The 20,227-nt window shown below is 40.0% G+C and overlaps 1 protein-coding gene across 6 annotated transcripts in view; it reads right to left on the bottom strand.

Moving 5' to 3' along the window:
- Positions 1-2,304: 2,304 nt before the first annotated feature.
- AQR (aquarius intron-binding spliceosomal factor) overlaps positions 2,305-20,227 on the bottom strand; it is a 123,187-nt gene continuing 105,264 nt past the window's right edge. For 3 of the 6 annotated variants that reach the window (XR_007475324.1, XR_007475326.1, XR_007475325.1), the window contains one exon: positions 12,746-19,552. The gene's annotated coding sequence lies outside the window, so the exon portion shown is untranslated. Of the gene's footprint in view, positions 2,444-10,638; positions 19,553-20,227 lie in introns of those variants that run through there. The other 3 variants (XM_049705477.1, XM_049705476.1, XM_049705478.1) reach the window with 3 other exon arrangements.

The raw sequence follows: 20,227 nt of genomic DNA, 5'->3' as shown, positions 1-20,227 counted from the left end.
TATATAATATATTTCAAATGCAAGGTAAAAGATACTACAAAGTTATTACAGAATGTAAAGACTTCTGGTTCCAGCAGATGGTATAACAGGATAATCTTAAACTAACCTAGGAAAAACAACTAGAAATGTTGGATAGAAAATAGGAGTATTTTTTAATAAGTGTATAGAAGTCTTTGTAAAAAAAAAAAAAAAAAGAAAGAAAATCTCCAGATGCTAGAAAGGAAGAGTGGGGGGATGGGGGGAAGAAATGGAAAAAAAAGGCAAAAAAAAAAAAAGAATAAAAGGAAGAGGCAACTGAAAACCTGAGAGGTAAGGATGTGTTCTGATGAAGGGGCTAGTCTAGAAAATGCTATCCACTACAGTAACCTAAGGGCTTGAGTAATTTTTTTCCTTTTAGGTTGACTTAAAGTTCTATAAATTTTCCTGAGAATTACAAATCTGATGCGTACATATTTTAGTGTGTAGCTTGATGAATTTAAAAAATGTTTACACCCATGTAACCAGTACCCCCAGTCTAGATATAGAACACCTCTATCACCCCAGAAAGTTTTCTTAGGCCCCTTCCAGTCAATCTCTATACCCACAAGCAATTATTGTTCTGATTCCTATCACCATAGATTCCAGTGACCATGTTTTTGAATTTTATATAAGTGGAATCGTAACATATGTATTCTTTTATGTAAGCCTTCTTTCCACAATGGGGTAAGAAGATGTATCTATCTATAAATAACTGTGCCTAAAAGGGTTGCTTACCTCTGACAAAACCTAATGATAATGACAAAGGGTATTTTTGGAGAATTTCAACCGACACCCTACTGTACTGTAACGGGAATACAGAGGATTCCAGTATCAATCTCATGCTCTGCCTCATGAAGAAGCTGCTGGTGACCCTCAACCAGTGTGGATGGGGAATGAACTGTATTTGGACCCACCTTTATGGTGCAAATTACTTCTGTCATGCAGGCATGGATCTGTGTGTGAATGCTGGCGTTTTCTTCAAGGATCATAGTTTCCAGATTTGGTCTTCACTGGATGCACTTATTTGTAGACCATCTTCAAGCACTGAGTCATTATTATTTTGTTAACCTGAGTAGTCCTGCAGCTCACATTTCTAACACGGGCATGATGGGTCTTCTATTTCTTAGGAGCCGGGGACAAGGCAAGTTTCGTTCTGTTTTCCTGGGACAAAGACGTGGGAAGGCCTTCATATCTAGTTTCCTCATAAAAGTCTCTTTCTGTTTGAAGAAGCTTTTGTGCAACACCTTGATGCTTCCTCAAATCAACAATAGCACAGAACTTCTATTTAATTTACTCCCCAAATTGCATGGATTACATACACTGCAGGCAGTCTGGAGCAGTGAGGGGCTGTGAGAGGGACCCTTGATTGGTTTCCTCTCACTCATTCTAAAGGTGGTGGTGATGACAGTGGCCTAGAGATATATTATCTTTCTTTGGCTCTCCAGGCATGGGAATGAATTTTTTTAAATGACTGGGGAGAAGCACAGATACCCAGTTATAAATTCCACCACTTCAAGATTTCATTAGCACACTACATTCAGGTGAGTGAGCATTTGGTGCTTACTAGGTAATGATTGATGCTGACCCTGAGCAACTAGAAAGCTGCGGGATGGCTGGCATCCTTCAGATGCTGCAAACACATGGCCACAGGATCAGTACACTGTCCCTGTTGAGCTGTTAAATGGCGCTGTGCTAGCTTCCCAGGCTTGAAAAGAAATTCAGTCGGTAACACCCTAGCAGAGCGCGGCGCACATGCCATACAGGTGACCTTAGCTGGTGCGCTTTCTCACAGCTCCTCTCTCAATGCGAATGTCTGTCAGTATGTGCACCACTTTCCTCCCAGTGGTCAAATGTTTGACGTTTTAGTTTGTCTGTGATGGCAAAGGTCCTCTTTGTTCGAAGCTCCAGGCAGGGTTTAACCAGAGCAGCTCAGGGCACGGCCACTGGGATTGGATATGTGCTTTGCGATGTCTTCATCTGAAGGCTGTTGGACAGCTTCTCCACCACAGCGAAGGAAGGAGGGAGGAAACATTTCGGCTGGGCCAAGGTGGGCGTGGGAAGGAAAGGAGGTGAGCACAGGCTCCCTGCCCCGCGCAGGAATGCAGGAGTGGAGGCGAAAAGAGGCCGGTGAGCACGGTGGCTGGGATGGGCCTGCGGAGGGCAGTGAAGAGTTCAAGACCTCTGGCACTGGAAGTCGCAGCAAATGTTGACAAGGAGGAGGGGAAAGGGACCCAGGGGAGAGCCTGGGCCGTGAGCCAGAGCAGAAGAGAAGGCTTTGTGCGCCCCCCAGCACACGCCACCTTAGTGGGATGCGCTCCTGTGCGGACGCCTGCGGCCTCCCTCTCGGCCAGGCACTTGCAGCTGAGCGGTGAGTCAGCGCTGGGCCGTTGTTCATCCTTTTTTGAAGCCAAGTCTCTAGTCATTTCTGAAAAAAGAAAAATGATTGAGGAGGAGCTGGTTTTTCACCTTCAGAACGGATGTGAGTGAACCCATTATGTGTCTTACTAATAAAAGCATTCACATCTTAAGAGCAGCGTGGCATTGGGGAATGAATGCTCCTTGAATACCTTTTGTCCATCAGTGATGCTGCCGTCCATGGTGCCAAAGGATAGGTAGAGCTTGCCCAGCAGCAACACATGAGGCTCTGTCAGGGCACCACCGCCACTAGAAATACATTTCAGAAAGCCAAGTGGTGCTTTTGCTAATTTGAGAGGCCAGAGTGAGCTGCTCACCCACTACACGTATTTCAGGAACAGATGAAAATGGACTCCGTGCCTGCTGCCTGTCAGCAGGCCCCTCTCCACTCCCCCAGAGCCTCCACCTTGCTTCCTGGTGGCACAGAACTCTACACACCAGCCACCCCTCCCCTTTCCCAAAACGTGGGTCTGCCCTTCTGGGTAGCACCTCCACGCACGAACCAGTCACAGTTATAAGGCCCGTACTCAAATATCCTGGTTCAAATCCTGGCTCTACCACTTACTGGCTGTGTCAACCTTGAATGGGTTTCTTAATTACTTTAAGCTTCGATGACCTCATCTATAAAACAGGAAATCTATTGCCCTGGGGTTGTTGTGAGAATCAAATGTAACCATCTGTGTAAAACACATACCACAGCATCTGATGTATAAATACTCAGTAAACACCATTATCATCACCATCACTGTCATCATCTCAGGTCTTTTCCCCAGATCATGCCTGCTCCATGTCAGAGGCAGACGACAGCAGCCCCATCGCATGTGTTGTTCCCTGACGTTGTTCTGCTAAACCAGCGTATGACAGGAGCGGAGGATTTGGACACTGCCAGGAATAAGAAGGAACCTTCTTGTCCAGATCTTTTCAACTATTTAAAACCATGCTCAGCAGGTTCGGATGTACATACTTATTATACTACTGGTCTGACAGAAGGATGCTGCGACACAGTAAGGATGCCCTAAACATTTTTAGCCAAATAAATGATTCCTGAAAAATTTCTGTCTAGCAAACCAAGTCACATATTCCTTCTTTATATCAGGTGGCTTCTAACCTGCTTGAAACCTGCCCCTCTGGAATCCAATCTAATGTGGGAGAGAAGAAGATTCATAAGCAAGGAACTATAACATCATGTGGTAACACCACCATTCAGGTAGATGATAATAACGGTAATGACAGCTATGATTTACTGCGTTCCCACTCTGGGTCTGGCATTACACTAGTCAATCCTGTATCTCCACATACTTAATCCTTATAACAACTCTTCAAGGAAAGTCTTATTACCTCAATTATGCAGATGAGGAAACTAAAGCAATGTGGGTCAGGGTCACCCAGTGAGCGAGCGGCGGAGCTCCTTCAGGGATTTCTAATTTAGGTCTGCCTGGCACCCCCCCCCCCCCCCGTCTTAAACACCTGGGCCATGTCCTGGGTCAGGGCCTTCCACTGCTATTCTCTCTGCCTCACCCTCTTCCAGCATTTGCTCAGTGGGGCCTTCCCTCACCAGCATGAGTGCCTAGGACACAGGAAGACAGTGAATGTCACAGGAGCAGGTCTGAGGAGCCCACAGAATCTGAGTCACACAGATCAGGGATGAGTATTCCCTGAAGGAGGGCAGACGGTCACCCACAGGCCTGGCCCTGGGCAGCATTTGGAAACAGGTGAACTGCTTACTCCAGGTACCACAGGCCCTCAGGTACCCTACATCTTTTCAAATCTTCTCTCAGGAAATGTGCTAATAAACACTAACATGTGCAATGCGTTGGCCAACCCAAGTACTTTTCGTCTCACTGTGGGAACAGATCCTAAGCCACAAAACTGAATCTCTAATGGTGGATTTCTATATGTCAGTGACAAATCTGGTGAGGACACACTTCCCTACTCCTCCCACCCCCAGTACCTCATAGGTGGCTTTCTGATCTCCTTATGAGCCTACCAAAGCAATTTTTGAAAGGCATTCAGCAAAAGATAGACAGAAAAGTTCTTTGTGACTAACTCCCCATTACTCAGAAAATTTAAGTGGATCAAACATCCCATCCCCCTTCACCCTCTGAGCATGTGGGTAATCACAATGTTACTGTATAATGTGAAAATTTCCAAATAGAACTCAACTCAGGTCTATAAATATACATGACTAAGGATTCAAATATAGCACTGCTGTATTTTCATGGGGGCTATTTCTGTGTGGTGATTGCCTCGCTGATTTGCAATTTCAGAATACGAATGGCTTTTCTCCATAACTAATGGGGAACTTGGCAGGGTGCTGCACACCCAGGCCCTGTCTGAGAAAAAGTCTGTTGAACAGTGATAAGTGCTCTTCTTCCCAGTTACATAAGCAGAGCTGACAAAAGGCAGCAGTACGACTCCAGATCCTGCTAAGATGAAATAGTGTTTGTTGGGTTTCTCTTCTGGTGCTAGAGGAATACTGACTCTTCTGGTAATTAATAATGAAATGATCATGAGTCTGTATCCCTCTATGATATTTTAAATTAAGCGCACTATGGTACAAGTTAGGAATAAATGGCAATGGAGAGTTCTCTGACACTCGATTCACAAATAACTAAAAAATGCTTAAATACAAATGATGTAAATAAATTCATATCCATGGTGACTGAACCAAAGAGGACCTGCCTGAAGCAAACTCTATGGCTGTTATAAGCAAAACATTATCATCTCCAGCAAACAGAGAGAAAAGTAGATTTCCAACGTGTCCTGAACTCCACATCATAAAGCAACGTTTCCAGTATCGTCACAGACAATACAACCCCGCTCTGAGCAAGGCCTCTGTGGTTATATTCTGAAAACAGTTTAGAGAATGATGGACTTTGGACTCGAAGCTCAAATCCCAGTTCTCTCACTTATAAATTTTGTTACTTTGGACAAATAAGGCTTAGAGAAGTTTTCTCATCTGTACCGTGGAGATTTCAAAGTAATACCAAAGCCTCAGGGTTATTGAGAAAATTAAATGAGAGAAGGCATTTAAAAGCACAGTATTTAGCATATAGTAAATACTCAGTAAACATCTTTAATATTTTGTCTGAAAGTCTATCTTCAGTGTCTCTCATTGATTCTGAGCCTCCTTTTCCTGGCTCCATGGTTCTTATTTCTGGAGGACCTTAGGACACTCCTTCCTGCCAGCCACTTTCAGGGAAATAGGCCAGGTAAAGAAATAGAACCCAACTCCATGTCAGAACCCCAAACCTTGTGTGAAAGAAACAATTCTAGAGTAGTTGCTCCTTAAGATAGGGGTTTAAATATGGTGGAGAAAGAAAGCTAGGACCCCAAATTTAAACCAACACCAGAGAGAGTTAGTATGAAGCTAATGAAGGTTAAGTCTCAAGACTCCTCTCTTGCATGGCCCCTTCCAAAGCCTTATACCTAATTTTGTGTTCATAATTTTGCATCCTTTTTCTTAAATATGGCTCTTAAATTTGTATACACTTTGGGCCCACCAAAACCTGGAACTGCCCGTGTCTAGTGAATATGCTCTGAGCCCATCTGGTAGCAGGGGTGACCTGAAGCTGTGGGTCACAGGGCTAGCCTTACCTGTCTTTCTTTCACCTTCTTCTAATGAGTCCCAGGATTGGTCAAAGGTCAAGGATAAGGCTATACCTGCAGGTGGAGTCTAAACATTCCTTGACGAAAAGAAGAGTCAGTGGTATCAGGAATGAGGCAGAGTGTGATCAACCTGAGGATTAATGGTAATTCCCTAGAGACTTAGAGTTCAGTAAGGGAAATGAGACAGTACCAAATAGGTACAGAAAGGCATTAAATCAGTGTTTTTCAAATGTGGTCCAGTCCAGCTGTGATGGAATGGCCTGACCGATCCTCACCAAGAACAACTGAAAAAGCTGGATAGAAATTGAGAAAAAAATCTGTCCGAAGGCACTGGAAACCTGCCGAGATAGTCAGGACTTGAGGGGAGGCGACTTATTGAGGTGATCCCAAGTTTTTTCACACTGCTTTACCCCTAGGGGCATGCAATGGACTGAATGGGTATACTCGCAAAATTCTTACGTTGAAATCCTAACTCACAATGTGACGATATTTGGAGGTGTGGCCTTTAGGAAATAATTAAATTATGAGGGTGGATCCTTCGTGGATGGGATTAGTGTCCTTACAAAGGGGACCCCAGAGAACATTCTTGCCCTCTTTCCAACGTGTGTGGTCACAGAGAAAAGGTGGTCCTTTATGAACCAGGGAGTTGGCTCTCACCTGACCTAAATCTGCCAGCACCTTGATCTTAGGCTTCCTAAAGAACTCTGAGAAATAAATGTTTGCTGCTTAAGCCACCCAGTTTATGGTATTTTTGTTACCCACATGGAATAAGACAGGGCATTTGGCAATTCTTGGTGCAGGGCAAATGGCTGAGAAGTTAGCAGTAATTTGACGGGGCTGGGAAGATAAAAATTGAAGTTTGAAGCTGCCACGGCAATTAGGACATGTAGAATCAAGATCCTAGAGAAGAGGGGTGCAAAAATGTGATCCCAACATCAGCATAAGTTTTCTTCAAGTTATTTACTGATTAAGTTGTGCAGGCAAGAGGCTTAGAGCCAAACAGAAAGTGGCTGAAAAAGCAAAGCAGAATATTTAGCAATTTCATAATGCTATGGAGACAAAAACTGAATTTGGAACCTACCCAAAAGGACTGATCCCCCCCAAATATCTCAGGCCCTCAGCTGGGATGTCTAGATGGTTACACCCTAGGAATAAGAGCGAGCCAGAACTCGACTGACCTTCCCAAAGACCGCACACCAGCCTGGGAGAGGTGTGGCCCCAACTGGATTGAGGTGATCTGCCTCCAGGCTGCCTGTGAGAGGAGAGGGTAAATCCTCTCTGGAGGGAGAAAACATCATCCAGAGCCCGTGCAATGTTTCACATACAATGTCAGACATTCATTAAAGTACTGCCAGGCATAGCAAGAAACAGGACTGAGAGAAAAACAGGCAACAGAAACATAGACAGGTAATCCAGATACTGGAGTTATCAGACACACTGAAACAACTGTGATTAATATGTTCAAGAAAATAGATTACAAGATGGAGAAATGGAATTTGTTAAAAGAGAATAAAATGAAAATTGTGGAGGTGGAAAATGCAAAAACTAATAGTAGCACTCAATAGGTAGCTTTAACAGCAAATAGAGCAGAGCAGAAGATAAGATTAGTGGAGTGGAAGGTAGATGAGTAGAAAACAACCAGACCGCACACGCTGGCACATGCAAGGCAAACTGCTAAAAATCAACAACAAAGCTAGAAATTGTAAAAAACAGCTAGAGAAAAGAGATATCATTTTGAAAGAAGCAACAAAAGACTGACACCTGACTTTTCCAAAGAGAGATGGAAGTAGAAGAAAATAAAATGACATTTTTTATGTGCTCAAAGAAAATAATTGACAGTTTAGATACATGGGAAAATATCCTTCAAAAACAAAGGTGAGGGATTCCCTGGTGGCGCAGTGGTTAAGAGTCCACCTGCCGATGCAGGGGACACGGGTTCGTGCCCTGGTCCAGGAGGATCCCACATGCCGCGGCGCAGCTGGGCCCGTGAGCCATGGACGCTGGGCCTACGCGTCCGGAGCCTGTGCTCCGCAGCGGGAGAGGCCACAACAGTGAGAGGCCCACGTACCGCAAAAAAAACAAAAAACAAAGGTGAAATAGATAAACAAAAACTGAGAGAAATTTGTCAGTAGCACACTTACACTGAAGGAAATATTAAACAGATTTAACTCTTCATAAGGAAAGAAAATTTTCCAGATGAAAAATAAAGATATATGAAGGAAAGAAGAGCAATGGAAAGGGTAAATGTATGGGTTAATCAAAATAAATATTAACTTGCAAAACAATAATAATGTTTTTATTGGAGTGTAGAAAAATTTCTACAAAAATTTATGTAGAAATAAAATGTATAAGAATAATAACACAAAGTAGGAGGGGTTGAATAAAATCAGTATTACAAAGTCTTAGTATCATGTGAGAGGTGGAACAGGTATTAATTCTTAGTAGACTGTAATAAGTCAAGAATGCCTGCTGTACTTTTGAAGATAACAGGTAAAAGAATGTATTATTGGGAATTCCCTGGGGGTCCAGTGGTTAGGACTTGGTGATTTCACTGCCAAGGACCCGGGTTCAATCCCTGGTTGGGGAACTAAAATCCCACAAGCTGAGCAGTGTGCCCCCCCCCCCAAAAAAAGGTGTTATTTACAAACTAAAAGAATGGGAAAAATAAAATAATAACGAATACTTTATATATCCAAAGAAAGGCAAGAAAGATGAGAAAAGTGAACATAAAACACAGGAGAGGAAAATGGTTAAAATAAACCCAAATATAATTTATATAATTTTATAATTATATAAAATAAAAATATAATTTTATATAATTATAAAATAAAAATTTTTAAATTATATAAAATTAAAATGATCTACTCTAAAGACAAAGGTTATATTAATTATACATGTTGCTTACAAAAGAAAAAAATTAAATATAAGGACACAGAAAGACTGAGTAAGGATGGAAAAAGATACAGCATGAAAAATCTAACCCAAGGAAAACTGGTGTAGTTAAAACTAATATAAGGGAAGGTAGACTTTAAGGCAAGGAGCATTACTAGAGTTAAAGAGGGACATTTTTTTCATGATAAAGAAGTCTGCTGATCAGGAAGGTATAATGATTCTAAATATGTATACTTTTAATAAAATAGTCTCAAAATACATCATACAAAAATTGACAGAATTACAAGGAGAAATAAATAAGCTCACAGAGTATCCCAACACGCTCTTGGTGGGTGTGTCAAGAATACAAGGCTGCTCTTCACTCAGGTCATTTCCCAAGAGGGCTGAGTTTGCAGCAAGAAACCTTGAGGGGTGAGGACAACAAACAGGTTTGCTTGCTGCTTACTGTAAAAGTGGGGGATTCCCCAGTGTTCCTCTCCTATAACACAACCCATGACTATGCAGGGACACGTTAGGGCCCTCCAGGTCACCTCTGTGGGACTCGGGAAGCAAGAGGAACTGATGCAAACAAACATGCTGATGCCCATGCTGCTTGCTGTTCTGTGAGTGATGCAGTCTTTTGCTTCTCACCCAGAAGTCTTGTGTCTTCAACGTATTACTTATAAATAGGTAAAATCAAATCCTAAACCTAAGGATATGTTCCTTACAACAGGAAAACCCTAAATATAAGGACCTAGAAAGTTCAAGTAGGAGAATGGAAAAAATATGCCATACAGAAAGCAACCAAATGAAAGCTGGTATAGCTATATTAATGTTAGACAAGGTAGTGCTTCAAGGCCAGAAGCATATCTAGACTTAAAGAGACACATTTCTAAATAACTGAAAAAATCCATCCATCAAGAAGGTATAATAATTCTATGTTTGTATGCTTTTAATAACATGGTCTCAAAATACACCAAGCAAAACTTGATAGAACTAAAAGAAGAAATAAGCCTATAACACACTCAGATTTTTTTAAAAACACACCTCTCTCAGTAACTGATAGAACAAGCAGACAAAAAGTGAGAATATAAGGGATTTGAACAAAATAATTAACAATTTATAACACTAATTTATATGTGTGTGTATATACATATGATGGTACCTAACTTCTACAGAATACACAATCTTTTCAAGTGCATGTGAAACATGTACCATAAAAGTCCTGACAAAGTTCAAGGGATTTTCATCATACAGAGTACGTTCTCTGACCATGGTGGAACAAAGCTAGAAGTTAATAACAAAAAGATAAGAAAGATGCCCAAATGCTTGGAAATTAAGAAACCCACTTCTTAAAAGGCATTCTTGTGTTTTTTTTTTAAATTGAGGTGAAATTCACATAACATAAAGTTAACCATTTTAAAGAGAACAATTAAGTGGTATTTAGTGCATTCACAAGTTTGTGTAACCACCACCTCTATTAAGTTCCAAAACATTTTCAAAGAAAATGAAAAAATGTGTTTAAAAAAGTCCCAATGGAAATTAGGAAACATCTTGAACTGGATGTTAATGAAAACATGATATGGGATGTGCGTGATATAGCTAAAGTTGTGCTGAAAAGTTATTATACGTTACTTTTGCCCATATAAATTTTAAAATTCAGCTTAAATGGACAAATTCCTATAAAAACACAACTTACCAAAACCAACACAACAAGAAACAGAATAGTCTTATACCATTTAATAAATTAAATCTGAAATTTAAAACATCACAAAGAAATCTCCAGGCTTAGATGACTTCACTGGTAAATTGTTCCAAATGCTAAAAAAAGAAATAATACCACTTTTACAAAATCTCTTCCACTAAAAGAAGAAAGAGAATACTTACAACTCAATTTATGAGGTCAGCATAATCTTGATACCCAATCTGATAAAAGTAATATCATCATCATCTTAATAATTATAGACCAATCTCTATAATTCTCACAGATGCAAGAATCCTAATAAAAATATTAGTAACTTAATACAGCAATTATTTTAAAATTATTAGGAATGTGAGGTCACTTTAATATTTGAAAAACCAATCAATGTGAGAACCTCTGCTTCTGCTCATGAAGTAGTAACTCATCATCCCACTAAAATCAACTAGAAAACTGGACAAAATATACGAAGCAACTATTTTCAGACGTTGAACAACAGGCAGCAAAGGTCTTTGATCCCTGAAAGAAAGGAAACACAACAAAACAAGGTGAGCCCTGTGATTGCGCTGGCTTTTTGCCGAGAGGTAATTTCCAAACGGCAGCACAGGGAAGGAGAACCTAAGTAGAAGCCCAGCAGTCTCACCGACTTTAGGAACTAAAACGTGAGGAGGCTGAGCTGGGTGGAATTTGGGGGCAGAGTCTATGAAAGGAGAGAGTTATGCATAGGAAGAACTCCAGAAGTCTGAAGAGGGGTCCCCTCAAGTCTTTGGCTGAATACTGATCTATACATGCACAGTGTGAAACTCCATGAAGTCAATTGAATAACAACTGCCTGGGAGCTATAAGCTAAACATTTCCCAGAGCTCACCTTGATGAAAATTAAGGTTTAAATTTCTACCAGCTCGAGTAGAGACATCTCATTGAACACCTTGGGCAGTGACCACAGAAAGGTCACAATTTAGTGAAAGAGCTAAACTAGTCCTAGAGTAAAGTACTCTATACCTGTGTAACAAAGCTTAAAAACAAACATCAAAAAGGTCAACTAATACCCACAAGTCACTGCCTGCTAAAACAGACTTCAACAGTCTTTAAAGGAAGACAACAAAATCCAAACATTCAACAACATAGCATTTGTAATTTCCAGTATTCAACTAAAAATTTATTCGGCATGTAAAGAGTAGCAATTTTGGCCCATGACGAGAAGAAAAAAAAATCAATAGAAAAATAAACCCAGGGACTTCCCTGGTGGTTAGAATTTGCCTGCCAATGCAGGGGACACAGGTTCGAGCCCTGGTCTGGGAAGATCCCACATGCTGCAGAGCAACTAACCACGTGTGCCACAACTACTGAGCCTGCTCTCTAGAGCCCGCGAGTCACAACTGCTGAGCCTGTGTGCCACATCTACTGAAGCCTGCGCGCCTAGAGCCCGTGCTCCGCAACAAGAGAAGCGATCGCAATGAGAAGCCCACGCACCACAACGAAGAGCAGCCCCCGCTTGCCACAATTAGAGAAAGCCCGCACACAGCAACGAAGACCCAACACAGCCAAAACTAAATTAAAAAAGAAAAAAAAGGTTGAAAAATAAACCAAGGCAATTCACCACATTAACAGAATAAGGGAGAAAAAGCATATAATCATGTTGAGGATACACTGAAAAAGTATTTGTGAGATTTCAACATCCATTCCTGTTAAAAACAATGACAACAACAACACTTGGCAAATTAGGCATAGACAGAAACTCTTAAAATCTGATACAGGGTGTCACAAAGACCTATAGCAATAGGTGAAATATCAAAAGCTTTGTCCCTAAGATTGGGGGGAAACAAAGATACTCATTTTGATTGCCTCCATTCAACACTGTACTGGAGGTCTTCAATAAGCCAATAAGCAGAAAAGGGAAGTAAAAGGCACAGAGATTAAAAAGGAAATAAGAAGTATAATGATCAAAGAAGAAGAAATAAAACTACCATTATTCACAGATGACATAATTATGTATGCAGATAACCCAAAATAATCTACTGTCATACTATAATAAGTGAATTCAACAAGATCGCTACATACCAGGGCAACATACAAGAAAGATACTGTATCTCTATATACCAGTAACAAATAATGACAAAACATAATAAAATGTAGTTTTAAAAGTACCATTTATAGTAGCATAAAAAATCAAATATGAATAAATTTAACAAAAGATGGCCAAAACCTTTATCTAGAAAACTACAAAACATTATTGAGATTAAAGAATGCTTAAGTAAATGGAAAGAAACACCATATTCCTAAATGATAAAGACATCAGTTTTCCTCCAAATTGACCTATAGAATCAATACAATCCCAATAAAAATCCAAGCAAGTTTTTTTTCACTTTTTTTTAGAATTGATGGGATGATTCTAAAGTGTATACACAGATTAAGAGTGGCCAATATCTTGAAGAATATAGCTAAGGGAGAATACACAACCAGATGTCAAGGTTTAATGTAAAGCTACAGTAATTAAGACAGTTAAATGTTGGCACAAGAAAACTATACCAATGGAACAATTCCAGAAACAGACCCACACATATACAATTACTTGATTTATGACAAAGATTACAGTATAGTGTTGAGAGAAAGAATGATCTAATAAATAGTGCTCAGTTAATCTTGATTCCTACCTCATGTTATTACAATCTATGTGAGAAGGCAGACAAAAAAAAGTACATTTTGTACGATTCCATTTTTATGTAGCTCAAAAGCAGGCCAAACTACCCATGCCCAATATTCATAGTACCATGTCAATTTAAGAGAACCACTTGACCAATTTAATTTCTCAAGTGTCAATGACAGTTGACATTCATGAGTCTTTTCACCAAAGCTACGACTGTATTTCTGCAGAGGAAACACATTCTCTACTTGCTCAGATGAGCCCATTCATTTAATGAGCCCAACTAGACCAAGAGTTGCAATGGCGACCTCTAAAAAACCGCAACTGATTTCTGTAATTGCATAAGAGCGTCTTGCTTTGAGTTGTTTTAGAAACAGACGTTTGCTCCTGGGAACTTTAGCTCACACAGATGTTCTTTTCAGCTCCCAAATGTGCTAACGTTGGGTTTGCGGCAGGTAGAGTTAAACTGGAAGGCTGAACCAGGCATTCCTCATTTTATTGCACTTCACTTTATTGTTTTGTAGATACTATGTTTTTAACAAATTGAAGGTTTGAAGCAACCTTGTGTCAAGTAAGTCTATCAGCAACACTTCCCCATGGGCATTTACTCACTTTGTGTCTCTGTGTCACATTTTGGTAATTCTTACAATATTTCAAACTTTTTCATTATTGTTATATTTATTATGGTGATCTGGGATCCTGCATGTTATTACTGCAAGAAGATTATGACTCGCTGAAGGCTCAGATGATGGTTAGCATTTTTCTTTTTGCAATAAAGTATTTTTAAATTAAGGTATGTATGCCTTTTTAGATATAATACTATTTAGCATACTTAATAGACTACAATATAGTATAAAAATAACTTCTATATGCACTGGGAAACTAAAAAATTAGTGTGACTCTCTTTATTGTGATATTCAATTTATTGCAGCGGTCTGGAATGAACCCACAATATCTCTGAGGTTTGCCTATAATGGCAATTTAAAGTACAGGTCTTGGTAAATTCTAACTTTTCCCTTATCATATATTACATTCTTTTAAAACTGTTGTTATTTAAACTGTTCTGACTTTGCCTAAAACTAAAACAGCGTTAGGATAATTCACATTTTGGCACTTAAATACTACTTACTATAGCCCCTCCCCATTATATGTTTCTCATACCTTTTTCAATCCAAAACAAGTATTAATTTGGCTTTCACCTGTAAGTATAAGCACTGTAACATTAAAGCATATTCTTTCATAGACCTCTTATTTCCTATCCTGATTTTGGCAACCTGGTCTCCTCTCTGGTATTCTAAACCTGAGAGGAATTCTTTAGTAGGCTTGCCTTGCTCATCTGTGAAATATTAAGTGTTGCTCCTTCTACTTGGATTTGTTTCAAGCAAATAAGTTTAAAGAACAGCAAGGTAAGGAATTTGCCTGAATGTCAGATGGTGGTTCTGGTCCCAGTTCAACTAACCATAGTGTCCTAGGCAAACCATCCAATGCCTCAGTGTTCTCACCTATGAACTATGGCATTGTTGCCTGACATACAGTAGGTACTCAGTCTATGAATGCACAAGAATTAGATAGTTTCAAAGACACCTTCCAACTCTTTACTATTTTTTTTTTTTTTTTTTGCAGTACACGGGCCTCTCACTGTAGTGGCCTCTCCCATTGCAGAGCACAGGCTCTGGACTCGCAAGCTCAGCAGCCATGGCTCACAGGCCCAGCCGCTCCGCAGCATGTGGGATCCTCCCGGACCGGGGCACGAACCCGTGTCCCGTGCATCGGCAGGCGGACTCCCAACCACTGTGCCACCAGGGAAGCCCCAACTTTTTACTATTTTTAATTCAATTCACTTCTGTGAAAAGTAGTCAACCAGCAAAATAAAATGCAAATTAACTAGCTCTATTCTTGTTCCACTACTATTCTTGGGGAAGTCTGGGATTAGAAGAAATCAGCACTGGAAAGTGCTACTAGAAGAAAATGGGTAATGAAAATACCATAATACAGTAACCACATTTATTGTAAATAACTGAACTAAAAACCAGAAGAAAACTCCCCTCAAAATGAACCAATGAATGAGAGTAGAAAAAGGTATTTTATACGACCACTTCCTATCAAGAACTCTTGACTTTTTTAAAAAGGTCAATAAAATCAGTTTCTCAAAAGAGCCATTTATATTAAACAAGGTATCTCCCAAGGAGCAGCAGTTACCATTGAGGTTCTTGCACTTAGATTTACTGCAAGAAGAGTGTTGGGTGAATGTACGACGTAAGTCAAAGATAGAGAGAAAGAGGATGGTGGGGACGATTATCTCTGGAGATCAACCAAGAGACAATTCAACATGTCCTATGCAAGGTAACTTTTGGGGTCCTTTCTCTTACACTCTTCTTTAAGGAAAATTTCTTCATATTTGCCTAAATTTTCTTCTATTATTTCTTGTCCACCCCTATTTACCATGCTAAATCTTTTCCCCTTTTGAAACAGACTTTTAAAGAAAACAAACATTTAGAGAACTGAGAAAACAAGACACACTGGAAATACGGACTGTCCTTCTACTGCACAGTAAGAAATGAGAAAAGGTTAGTGTGAAATCCTGGACTCTAAAATTAAAATGTAAACAGAGAATGCTCAGTGACCTTTTCTTAGAAGGCTCACACGAATGAATGTCATGGTACATTGATCAAACTTTTATTCATTTGTATTTTCAGGATGTTGCTATTAATACCATGTGACACTCAACAGTTAATTACACTATAATATGACATTTTGTCCAAATCACTTCGCCTCTACGTTCTTCTTCAGCTGTGCTACTTTAGCCTCTGGTTACTTAATGGAAAAACGATGTATTAAAGTCTTATTTTTGTAGGGGAGGGAAGACTTTACCTTCTTAGGTCTGTACCTGGGGCCTGTGAATTAAACTGTCAAAAGACAAATTAATAGGAGAAACAGCATGCAAATTTAATTGATGTTTTTAACTTTACTTCCAGGGGGGCTACACAGAGAAGTAAAAACTCCCCCCAAAAGCTGTTAGGCTTTGAAGTTTATATATCATTTTAACAAAGGACAATAAATTATGGAGAAGTCAATAGACAAAAAAATAAGGGGGGGGAGTTTGGGCTTTTAGGGGTGGTAGATTGTGGGCAAGTAAATACACGGGGAAATTAATGGAAGATAAGGGTCATTTTAGTAAGGTTTGTTTATGCAGACTCATTTCACAGCATCATCTCTGTGTCCCGTGATAAGGGTTGTTGTCTTCTTCCTGGTACAGGAGAGAGGGGATACCTTTACAAATGGAAATTTATGTCATCTTTACAAAGGGAAATTTATGCCCTGCTTTTAGGCAGAAGCACAAGGACAGAGAATACTTTCTGCATCTGCTGTTTGTCAACTGCCTTCAGCTCAAAATAATCCTTATGACAAAGTAGCATATTGGGGCTGGTATATTCTTATCCCCTTAATTTTCTAAGGGGGAATCAAAGTTCACTTGCTAATGTAAAAATACTGGCTCCCAAACTGTTCTGAGGAACTAGTTCTTTAGAATGTCTTATTTAAAAAAAAAAAAAAAGAAAAAGAAAGAGTTCTATGGTCAAATAAGCTTGCGATAATCAAATGCTAGATTAAACAAAGTTAACATGATTTTTTCCTGCAGGAAAGAACCTTTAATTAGCTAACAATGCATTGTTATTCTGCAAATGGGGAATGATAATTAATTGTGTTCCTCAAACTTATTTGACCATGGAACATGTTTTTCAAAGTATTTTTGAAGACGGGTGGTTTTGTAACATATGTTGAGAAATACTGGGATTAGCCATCTTTTATATGTAAGTGCAGAAGTTTAAGTAGCTAATGAAGTAAGTGTAAGCCAAAAGGTAGAGCTGGCAATAAAGGTGGCAGCCAGCAGTAACTGTGCTGCATTCTGAGTCATGCTCCAGGGGACTGAGCTCAGGGTTGTCCCTATGAAGAAAAAAATTGTCCAAAGCTTCTGGTTACCGCTGAATTAAAACCCCTTCTCGGGCACTGAAGAATAGCAATGGATAAAGAAAAAATGGTCTCATGTGCTCATTTCCATCCTTGGCTCTGTTCAGCTCCAGTTGTATTATTCTTAAACATCTATTAACATGATTGCTTCATAATTACAAAGGCTAACTGCCAAGCATTTTTCACAGGAAGCAAGGCACTGCTTGTTTTTAACTGCTCTTCTGGTGCATGCAAAAGGGTCAGCGTTCTTTAAAAAATCTTTTTTATCTTATTTTAATTGAAGAAACACCTCTAAAATACCATGTGAGTACAAGATAAAAAGGAAAAAGCACAGTCAAGCTAGGTAAGTGCAACAATATAGATGATCTCGGGGTGGGGGAGTACAGGATACAGAATTGATGTTACCAATATATCCAAGCACAATGGTACCTACTATCTCCATCTGGGTATGCTGTTCTGCTAGAAATTTTAATTTCAGCAGAGACCATCCTCAATGCTGCCATAGGCTGATTTCGAGGTTTCCAATCAGTAAATTTGACCCTTGATCTTCAAAGGTCAACTGCCACCACGTGTTCCCTTCTTAATCCTCCTCCATACTCCCTGGATAGGGGCATAGCTACGCACCCAAGTCAGAGGACTGGCTGGCAATATCCTACACTGTCTCAAAGATTTGGGGGAAAATGCAGAGGGTGGGACTGGTATTTACCAAGCAACCAGGTGCCAGATGTTTTCATAAACATTACCCCATTAACAAACAAACAGATCTTTTCCCCATTTTGTAGATAAAACTGTGACTTACAGAGGTTATAACACCTGTCAAGGTCAAACCAAATGCTGATGAGCAAATTACGTACAATTTGAGTCAGGTCTGGATGAGTCCAAAGTCTGTTTTACAATATCATGTTGTCCCCTGATAATAAAAACTTCATTTTTTATAGGAGCACAAATGGCCCATGTATACCATTTCTCTCAGTATCTAGCAAAATATCAACTTTTATCATCGCACTAACTTCAAGAGACCTGATAATATTTAGATCTTCTCATTCATTTGCCCAAATCAATAGAGCTATTTATTCCCAACTGCTGGTAATGTACTTTCTTAACTCAGCATTTTGTGAAAAAAAGGCTAAATACTTGAATTGCTTCATTTCATGCTCTTTCTCTTGGCATGTGACTTTTTGGTCTGCTTTTAAAAATAAACTCCAAAATCACGACATATTCGGATATGAAAAACAGGATGGAGAGCAATGGGAACACTAATCTGAAATGGTCACCTGGGTAGAATACCTGTGTCTGTAGTAATCCCAAATTAAATGGAAAAATTTTGAATTTATGAAGCAATTACTCATGTGTGGTTGATTAAAAAAAAAAGGCACAAAACTGCCCTGGACTATAGATTGGATTCTACCCCAGTCTCCCACAGTTGCCACCCTGGTTACGACCATCTGATTCAGTTTCCTCATTATTTAAGTTTAGAAAAGATCTCTTAAGTTCCTTTAAAAATTCCACAATTCTATAGTCAATTGCAGTTCACTGGCCTTTCCAGTGAATAAACAATTTAAAATAATGCAAGTCCCACTTTCATCATCCCTTTCTTAATTTGACAGAGGCAAAGGAGTTATTCATCTTCCAGTTAAAATTTTCTTTTCAGTGTGATAGAAAACCAAGCAGCAGAGAAAAACGTTCAGCCACCCAGCTAGACAGAGTGACATACAGTGTTAGGAAAATGGTTTATTTAAGGAGAAAGCAGCACAACAGTTTTGCTTTACTTTGGTTGCAGGTCTCAGAGTCATTTCCTCCAAAGGGCAGAGGGAAAAATCAATCTTTTCCAGGAAAGACAGTAATATGGTAAAGCTTCTTTCCCTCTTGCTTAGCCTGATACTATATATTCACAGATGAACATAATTCTGAGTGCAAGTCCTCATACAGATGCCCATGACACCTGCTTTCAAATTCTTATACTCAGAGAAATTATGTAACAGACCATTTGGCTCCATCCTAACTCTGATAACAAACAGACCTAGGCTTCCTACATTCGTTTCCTTGGCATTTCACTCCCCTTGTTATCCCATCACTTTCATCGTCCCCTTCCCCACCCGACACAATTGTTGATGCTGCAAGAAGCACTGTAAGACAGGAGTCTAAATTTTACCCACCATAGACTGGTAAACTTAAGCAAACATTAGTCACTCAAAAACATCATTGACTTGACGTTCTGGGTTTAATTTCCTTATGAATTCATCATTGCTTCAAAATATCAAGATGAGAAGCACTGGTCTGGTCACTGGCAGTGTGCAGTGCTTGCTTAATTCTTCAAAAGTTCGTTGGCCCTCTGCCATGCGAGAAGACAGCCATCTAAGTATGAACCAGCAAGTGGGCTCTCACCAGACACCAAATCTGCCAGTACCTTAATCTTGGACTTCCCAGCCTCCAAAATGCATCACTGCCCAGAAGAGATCCTGTAACACTGCGACCTGTGTGACCCATAAGATGGCGGGCTGGCTGAGCAGGTCTGACAGTGTGGTTAAGAACAGCTTCACGCCCACCAACGTGGGCTCCAAAGCCTTTGGCTGGCACCGCAGCGACCTTCAGGCCTGAGCAGTGAAATGACTCCAGGAAGAAGACAACTGCCCTAGTACCTCAGACGGCAGGGCAGATGGCTGGGTATTGCAGGAGTGCAGGCCACAGTCTGACCCTCCCTGGTCCTGTATTGTAAAAAAATCCACAGTGAAGGTGCCAACCACAGTGTCTGGAGAAAGAACAGAGTCCCAATAGCTAGAACACCTAGAATTTGGGTTCATTTCTGCTTTTATTCAGTGCCTCCAAGTGACTCTGAGATCATCTGCCAGGAAATATAGATCCTATTCATTTAAAACACAGTTCCCTACAGTTATAATTGTGATTATTCTAGTTTTTTAGTTTGAAAGGCAAAGACCCTACCCTTTGGGAGTATTCCCTACAATGTCATGTACATCTGGATTCAGAGCATAGACTTGGGTTCAAAT

The sequence above is a fragment of the Orcinus orca genome, chromosome 2, assembly GCF_937001465.1.
Source record: "Orcinus orca chromosome 2, mOrcOrc1.1, whole genome shotgun sequence".
Taxonomy (NCBI): Eukaryota; Metazoa; Chordata; class Mammalia; order Artiodactyla; family Delphinidae; genus Orcinus; species Orcinus orca.
Note: the sequence above shows the minus strand (reverse complement) of the source record. Positions and strands in the feature narration are given on the sequence as shown.